This window comes from Cololabis saira, chromosome 20 (genome assembly GCF_033807715.1).
Source record: "Cololabis saira isolate AMF1-May2022 chromosome 20, fColSai1.1, whole genome shotgun sequence".
Taxonomy (NCBI): domain Eukaryota; kingdom Metazoa; phylum Chordata; class Actinopteri; order Beloniformes; family Belonidae; genus Cololabis; species Cololabis saira.
Window position 1 is genome coordinate 10,006,711 of NC_084606.1, and position 8,428 is coordinate 10,015,138.

Consider the following 8,428-nt stretch of genomic DNA (forward strand, 5'->3'; position numbering starts at 1 on the left):
CAGGGGCTCTGCAGAGGCTTAAGATATCAACGCTGCGCTGCAGCATTTCCCTCGACAGCACAGGCATGAGCTGATGTTCAGCAGTAGAAAACTGCGGTAAATGTGTTGCAGGAATGTTTTTTGCAAACAAAAAAGGGGAATAAGGTGAAGAAACAGGCCGCAGCTTCAGTGATGCTGGCGGCTCTGACTGAAGCCTCCTGCGGAGCTTCAGCCTGCTCAGATATCTGATAAACATATCTGGCTCCAAATACCAGAACAACCTCAACATTACTTGAATAAATGACTTAATGTTATACTTGAGACAAAATATGTCTCAGATTGTGTATGTTTGAAGGGTTTTCCGCTTAAGTTAATTCTGCAGCACTTTTCTACACAATATTGAAATTTATAGCCAAAAGAAGTAACTTCTAATTCAATTTAGGAAGTCCATCTTTTTCATTATTGTATATTTCTAAGAAGGTTTGAATAGAACAATGACTTTTTGTTTGTCCAGAATCTGCTGGTCGTCTGCAAAACAGTGAAAAAAATGCTTTTTAAAAACGCCCTCAGGGAAATATAACTAAAAGGAAAAGAGAATGGAACCCCAACACGTAACCTTGAGGTACACCACAACGGAGTAAGGATGTGGCTGAGGAAAGCTGCGCTAAATGGACAGAGACTAACATTTCTGACGAGTAAAAGAGCTGCTAATGTGCCATTCATGGACTGCAACCTGAAAGGAGCTTAAAAAAAGGAAAGAAATTGAAGTAAAGATGGAAAATTATCCGTTCTAAGGATTTGATAGAACAAGCTTAAAAACATGCCTACACTTAGAGCAGAAGAATAAAAATCTCTCTTTTTGTGAGAAGAAGTAAACAAAAACCAAGCCAAAAACTCCAAATGACAGTACAAGCATGAGCTGATATTCAGGAGCAGAAAACTGTGGTAAATGTGTTGCAGGAATGTTTTTTACAAAGCAAAAGGGGAAATAAGGTGAATAAACAGGCCGCAGCTTCAGTGATGCTGGCGGCTCCGACTGAAGCCTCCTGCGGAGCTTCAGCCGCTCAGATTAGGGACATTTCCTCTAGATTTGTGTCATCATCAGCTTTGTGTGAATGAAACAACAGGCCGGCAGATTATTCCCGAAACACCGACAACACGTACATGCCATGAAAATGAGATATAAGGTCAAAAAACAAATTGCTACCAAACAATCCAGTTGCAGTGTGTTTGTCTGCACTCATTTACCTTACTTTCTGGGGACCAGTGTGAGATTTAGACCCAATGTGATCGCGGACAGTCAAGGAAGGTATACTGAATCTATATTGATCGTACCTGAGAATGCTGACGAGGACGTTGCACACGTTCACAGCTTTGCCTTATATCCATTTACATGATGGATTTAAGGCGTGATGTGAACGGATTCTTGGCTTGCTACTTTGATTTAAAACCTGCTAAATGTAAGATTTACATGTTCAAAAATCTACCAAATTAACCTACACGGTCTTTGTTTACCTGACAATTTCTTGATTTTGCTTTGCTGATAATGCTGATACACTGGAAAAACTACTAACAAGAATATTTGTCTTATTTCTAGTTAAAATGTCTCATTTTTAGTCAAAAAAATATCATTACACTTAAAACAAGACTCATCACTGGAAAAAAAAAACAATTTTCACCTGTTTCAAGTAGATTTTCACTTAAAATAAGTAGAAAAATCTGCCAGCGGAACAAGATTTTTGCTTGTAATGAGAAGATAAATCTTGTCCCACTGGCTGATTTTACTACTTATTTCACGTGAAAATTTACTTGAAACAGGTGAAAATTGTCAAATTTTATTTTATTTTTCTGGTAATGACTCTTGTTTTAAGTATAATGAGATTTTTTTGACAAAAAATTTGACTTTTAACTAGAAATGAGACAAATGACTGAGGACAGCACAACTGAGAAGGGGCGGGGGTAGAAAAGGTGTCAGGAATATCTTCACAGGGACAGCAGTCCAGGACACACTCACACACCTTAGTCTCCGTGAGCCTTTATAATTGAGGACAAGTGTTGATGGATAAATTAAAGCAATAATTCATATGGGAGCGGTGAATAAAACATGAAAGGCTGCTGATTGTTATCCAACTACTGAACCGCAGACACATGCACACATGCGTGCACACGCCTTATTAGAGCATTGTAGTGACTCGATTCACTTTGGACCATTGGCTTTGCATCATTAGGATGGATGTGCTCCGAAGAGGATCACTGCGCCCTCAAATGCTCATCTTTTCCCCTAAAAGGTCTCAATGAAACAACAACGGCGATACACACACATCCATGTATTATTGAGACGACTGTTAATGCATAATTCAACAGGACTGCAGGTATCACAGGCCTGAGGACAGAAAAAGACTTTTAAATGTTTCACACTCCAGCTCCCCCCCTCCATAAATGTTTAAGGGCTTAATGTCGCAGGTTAAATGGAAGTAAAATGGTCAAATATAAATAAATAAGAAAAAAAAGGACTTAAAATGATTTGTAATTTCTGTGTGATGTTTCAGGTTTAATCTTTAGAGGCATAGTGAGATAAGCAAAGACACTGACAAACTAAAGAGGTCCATGTTGTCCATGTCCTTAAAACAGATCAAACTTGAGTAATAAAATCATGAAGTTCAAATATCTGACTAACAGTCACATCTGTTTTAATTTTTATGTCCATCTTTTGATGGAAATTATTCCCAATGAAAACAGGTCAAGCTTAACTAATGAAACTTCTCCATTCCTGGAAATAACTTCATCTATTGTCACTTTAATGAATCCCTTCCTCCCTGACCATCTATGCTTGATTGCCGTCATTGATCAAAATGTCAAAGGAGCCTCCGTTTGCTTCCTCTGCACCTTCCCCTCCTTCACTGTGCAGCACCAGACCTCCTCTCATTTATTTCCATTCTCTTGTTACCTCTCCATCCTGACAAGAGCGATGGACGGGGATGTGTGTTTTCCTCTCCCTGCTGTAACTTAACTCCCACCACCTGTACGATTGTGTCTCGGCTCTTCTCCCCCACTTCCTGTCGTGTTCCATCGAACAGCATGAAAGGTGAAATGTCAACAGATTATCTGAGTTATTCAGGATGCGCTGATCCTAACAGCCTTTCATTTAAGAGGCTATTCACCAGGGATGCAAATTATCGATTATTTCATTAATTGACAGTTGATAACCTTATCGATCGATCATCGATTAGTTAATAAGCGGCGTTTTTCCCCCATCTGAGATACAAACATAATTTCTTTTGCTTATATAAAATACAAAGGACATTTTAATGTATTCCTTAATCAAATATTTATTTGATACAAAAGTAACAAAAAGACATTTTTGTACCACAAGGAATATAATATAAAGTGCACTTCAAGGCTATTAGTAGTAGCAGCAGCCATAATAGCTAGCTTGATTTATATATACATAAAGTAAACTGACAGCACCATTGCTGTCATTATATATATATAAAAAAAACATACATTCACATGATAAAAAAGTGCTTGGTAACAAAGTGCTTAGTAACCTTTCAGCCATGAATGTAACTGTTAAACACAGTACTTAACAAATGTACAAATATTGGGGGTACTGGCCAATAAAATATCCCTACTTGTGTCTTTACTAAAACCCTGAACTTACACCAGTTGACCAAATTCACTGCCTTCACTCAAATAACTAAGGATCTTACCAAGAAATATTCTTATTTCTAACCTAAAAATGCCATTACACCTGATAACACACATCACTTAAAAGGTTAGGTGTTTTTCCCACGTGTTAAAATTTAACTTTCATTTGTGTCAAGCAAATTTTAACTTCTAGTTACGTTTTAAGTTAGAGTTTTGGCAGTGTTCAAAATAAAATTATGAGACCTGCTGTATTGGAGCACATTTTCTTTTAGTTAAAACTGTAGCGGGGACAGATGTTTAGAGAAACCTATGTATGTACCGGGTGAAGGCTGATTTATGGTTCCGCGGCGGCTCTGCATCGATTTAAGGCGGAACCATAATTCAGGCTTTAGGGGAGCATATCGGAGAACAACCAGAAGAATATAGAGTGGATTAAAAATAAAAGTTAAGCACTGAGCTACATGTGTCTCCCGTCTGGGCCATTGCAGACTCATTGCCTGAGCATGTTACTAAAACCAAACATATCCGCCGTCTCTTTCTTCTAACTTTATGTGCGCGGCGCAGCGCGTTGTGTCGCATTAAATGTGGTCCGGGCGTAATACTGGTGAAATTAAACGAAATTGTCAATTAATTGTAATCGTTAATTTTAATCGGGTAATTTCATAACGGCAAAAAAACCTAAAAAACCTGTCATTTGTATCACATATTTCAAGTGGTGCTGAAGTGTTTTGAAATATTAGCGTATTCTTTTAGAAAACTATTTGTAGTCATGAAAGGCGTCTTATCAGAGCTCCTCATGTTTTAGTCAATAATGTACTTTGATTAGCTCAGTCTGGCTGAAGTGATCATTTAGTCTCCGTTCACACGTGCAGCTTCAGAGAGGTACCTCATTTTATGCTTCATGGTTTCTCTGCTGTATGTGAGACGCTTTAATAAACTGGCTCTGATGTCTGCCATCGCTTTTCTGATTGAACCTTCATCAACATCTTTCTCTCCGTGGCTTCTGTTTTGTTCCTCTGCTGCAGTGAAGACAGGCGCGGAAATACCTGGAAAACCTCCATGTTTTCTGCAAACTCTGTCTGCGATGGGAGTGAAGATGGATCATTGCACACAAGCAACACCTACAAGCTCCAAACAGAGTCGGGAATATTTAGATTTATTGCCTAATATTTAGTAAAAGTCTCTCTGGCTCTCTACTTCATTAACTGTCTTAATTAAGTTAAATGTTAGTCTTTAAATAAGTAAAGTACAATACAGTATGTTAGGGTATTTATTACATTATTTGAAAATGTAGTTAACTCTTGTACTGTCTTTGGGTCAAAATGACCTTATTATCCTTCCTTCCTTATTTTCTCCCTTCCTTCCTTCTTTTCACTCTTCCTTCCTTCCTTATTTTCTCCCTTCCTTCCTTCTTTTCACTCTTCCTTCCTTCCTTCCTTCCTTCCTTCCTTCCTTCCTTCCTTCCTTCCTTCCTTCCTTCCTTCCTTATTTTCTCCCTTCCTTCCTTCTTTTCACTCTTCCTTCCTTCCTTCCTTCCTTCCTTCCTTCCTTCCTTCCTTCCTTCCTTCCTTCCTTATTTTCTTCCTTCCTTCCATCCTTCCATCCTTCCTTCCTTCCTTTCATTCTTCCTTCCTTCCTTCCTTCCTTCCTTCCTTCCTTCCTTCCTTCCTTCCTTCCTTCCTTCCTTCCTTCCTTCCTTCTTTTCATTCTTCCTTCCTTCCTTCCATCCTTCCTTCCTTCCTTCTATTCTTCCTTCCTTCCTTCTTTCTTTCCTTCTTCTCTTCCTTCCTTCCTTCTTTCCTTCTTCCTTCCTTCCTTTCTTCCTTCCTTCCATTCTTCCTTCCTTCCTTCCTTCTTTCTTTCCTTCTTTTCATTATTCCTTCCTTCTTTCCTCCCTTCTTCTCTTCTTTCCTTCTTTTCATTCTCCCTTCCTTCCTTCCTCCTTCCTTCCTTCCTTCCTTCCTTCCTTCCTTCCTTCCTTCCTTCCTTCCTTCCTTCCTTCCTTCCTTCCTTCCTTCATTCCTTCCTTCCTTCCTTCCTTCCTTCCTTCCTTCCTTCCTTCCTTCCTTCCTTCTTCCTTCCTTCTTTCCTCCCTTCTTCTCTTCCTCCTTCCTTGACCCGAAGACAGCACAAGGGTTAAACGATGTTGGGGAAGGTGAACCTTCATCAACATCTTTCTCTCCGTGGCTTCTGTTTTGTTCCTCTGCTGCAGTGAAGACAGGCGTGGAAATACCTGGAAAACCTCCATGTTTTCTGCAAACTCTGTCTGTGATGGGAGTGAAGATGGATGATTGCACACAAGCAACACCTACAAGCTCCAAACAGAGTCGGGAATATTTAGATTTATTGCTTAATATTTAGTAAAAGTCTCTCTGGCTCTCTACTTCATTAACTGTTTTACTTTTATTGCATTTGCGTTGCAGTTTTTGGACTCCTTGTGTGTGAACCTCCCCTGAAGTCTGATTAAACCACTGATAACGGTACTGTAAATATTAAAGATAGAGGGGACCAGAGGGTTCTGATTGATGAAGGGTCCAGAAGCTGCAGCCTTTAATCATGGGGGGGGTATCTTTAAGTTAAATGCTAGTCCTTAAATAAGTAAAGTACAGTACAGTATGTTATCTGGTTAAAGGGCTGTGCTTGTATGTTAGGGTATTTATTACATTATTTAAAATGTAGTTAACTCTTGTACTGTCTATGGGTCAAAAATGACCTTATTATCCATCCTTCTTTCCTCCTGCTCTCTCCTTCCTTCCTTCCTTCCTTCCTTCCTTCCTTCCTTCCTTCCTTCCTTCCTTCCTTCCTTCCTTCCTTCCTTCCTTCCTTCCTTCCTTCCTTCCTTCCTTCTTCCCTTCCTTCCTTCCTTCCTTCCTTCCTTCCTTCCTTCCTTCCTTCCTTCCTTCCTTCTTCCCTTCCTCCCTCCCTCCCTTCCTTCCTTCCTCTTTTCTCCCTTCCTCCCTTCCTTCCTTCCTTCCTTCCTTCCTTCCTTCCTTCCTTCCTTCCTTCCTTCCTTCCTTCCTTCCTTCCTTCCTTCCTCCTTCTTCCCTTCCTCCCTCCCTCCCTTCCTTCCTTCCTTCCTTCCTCTTTTCTCCCTTCCTTCCATCTTTCTTTCCTTCTTTTCATTCTTCCTTCCTTCCTTCCATTCTTCTTTTCTCCCTTCCTTCCTTCTTTCATTCTTCCTTTATTTCCTTCCTTCCTTCCTTCCTTCCTTCCTTCCTTCCTTCCTTCCTTCCTTCCTTCCTCCCTCCCTTCCTTCCGTCCTTCTTCCATCCTCTTTTCTCCCTTCCTTCCTTCTTTCTTTCCATTCTTCCTTCCTTCCTTCCTTCCTTCCTTCCTTCCTTCCTTCCTTCCTTCCTTCCTTCCTTCCTTCCTTCCTCCCATTCTTCCTTCCTTCCTTCCTTCCTTCCTCCCATTCTTCCTTCCTTCCTTCCTTCCTTCCTTCCTTCCTTCCTTCCTTCCTTCCTTCCTTCCTTCCTTCCTTCCTTCCTTCCTTCCTTCCTTCCTTCCTCCCTCCCTCCCTTCCTTCCTCTTTTCTCCCTTCCTCCCTCCCTCCCTCCCTCCCTCCCTTCCTTCCTTCCTTCCTTCCTTCCTTCCTTCCTTCCTTCCTTCCTTCCTTCCTTCCTTCCTTCCTTCCTCTTTCTCTCCCTTCCTTCCTTCCTTCCTTCTTCCATCCTTCTTTTCTCCCTTCCTTCCATCTTTCTTTCCTTCTTTTCATTCTTCCTTCCTTCCTTCCTTCCTTCCTTCCATCTTTCTTTCCTTCTTTTCATTATTCCTTCCTTCCTTCCTTCTTTCTTTCCATTCTTCCTTCCTTCCTTCCTTCCTTCCTTCCTTCCTTCCTTCCTTCCTTCCTTCCTTCCTTCCTTCCTTCCTTCCTTCCTTCCTCCCATTCTTCCTTCCTTCCTTCCTTCCTTCCTTCCTTCCTTCCTTCCTCCCTCCCTCCCTTCCTTCCTCTTTTCTCCCTTCCTCCCTCCCTCCCTCCCTCCCTCCCTTCCTTCCTTCCTTCCTTCCTTCCTTCCTTCCTTCCTTCCTTCCTTCCTTCCTTCCTTCCTTCCTTCCTTCCTCCCTCCCTTCCTTCCTTCCTTCCTTCCTTCCTTCCTTCCTCCCTTCCTCCCTTCCTTCCTTCCTCTTTTCGCCCTTCCTTCCTTCCTTCCTTCTTCCATCCTTCTTTTCTCCCTTCCTTCCATCTTTCTTTCCTTCTTTTCATTCTTCCTTCCTTCCTTCCTTCCTTCCTTCCTTCCTTCCATCTTTCTTTCCTTCTTTTCATTCTTCCTTCCTTCCTTCCTCCCTTCCTTCCTTCCTTCCTTCCTTCCTTCCTCCCTTCCTCCCTTCCTTCCTTCCTCTTTTCTCCCTTCCTTCCTTCCTTCCTTCTTCCATCCTTCTTTTCTCCCTTCCTTCCATCTTTCTTTCCTTCTTTTCATTCTTCCTTCTCCCCTTTCCTTCCTTCCTTCCTTCCTTCCTTCCTTCCTTCCTTCCTTCCTTCTTCCTTCCTTCCTTCCTTCCTTCCTTCCTTCCTTCCTTCCTTCCTTCCTTCCTTCCTTCCTTCCTTCCTTCCTTCCTTCCTTCCTTCCTTCCTTCCATTCTTCTTTTCTCCCTTCCTTCCTTCTTTCTTTCCTTCTTCTCTTCCTCCTTCCTTCACCCAAAGACAGCACAAGGGTTAAACGATGTTGGGGAAGGTGGCTGGTACAATAATGGTCCTAGATTTTCGAATGTAACCACATATCTATTCACCACCACTGACACATATACATGGATGTATGTGATCAAGCCTTTTTAACTGTTTATTCTTTTTCCTATTAGGAAG

The 8,428-nt window shown here is 41.3% G+C and overlaps 1 protein-coding gene across 1 annotated transcript in view; it reads right to left on the reverse strand.

Annotated features, from left to right (window-relative positions):
- trpc5a (transient receptor potential cation channel, subfamily C, member 5a) overlaps positions 1–8,428 on the reverse strand; it is a 260,870-nt gene that overhangs the window by 125,146 nt on the left and 127,296 nt on the right. The window lies entirely within an intron of this gene.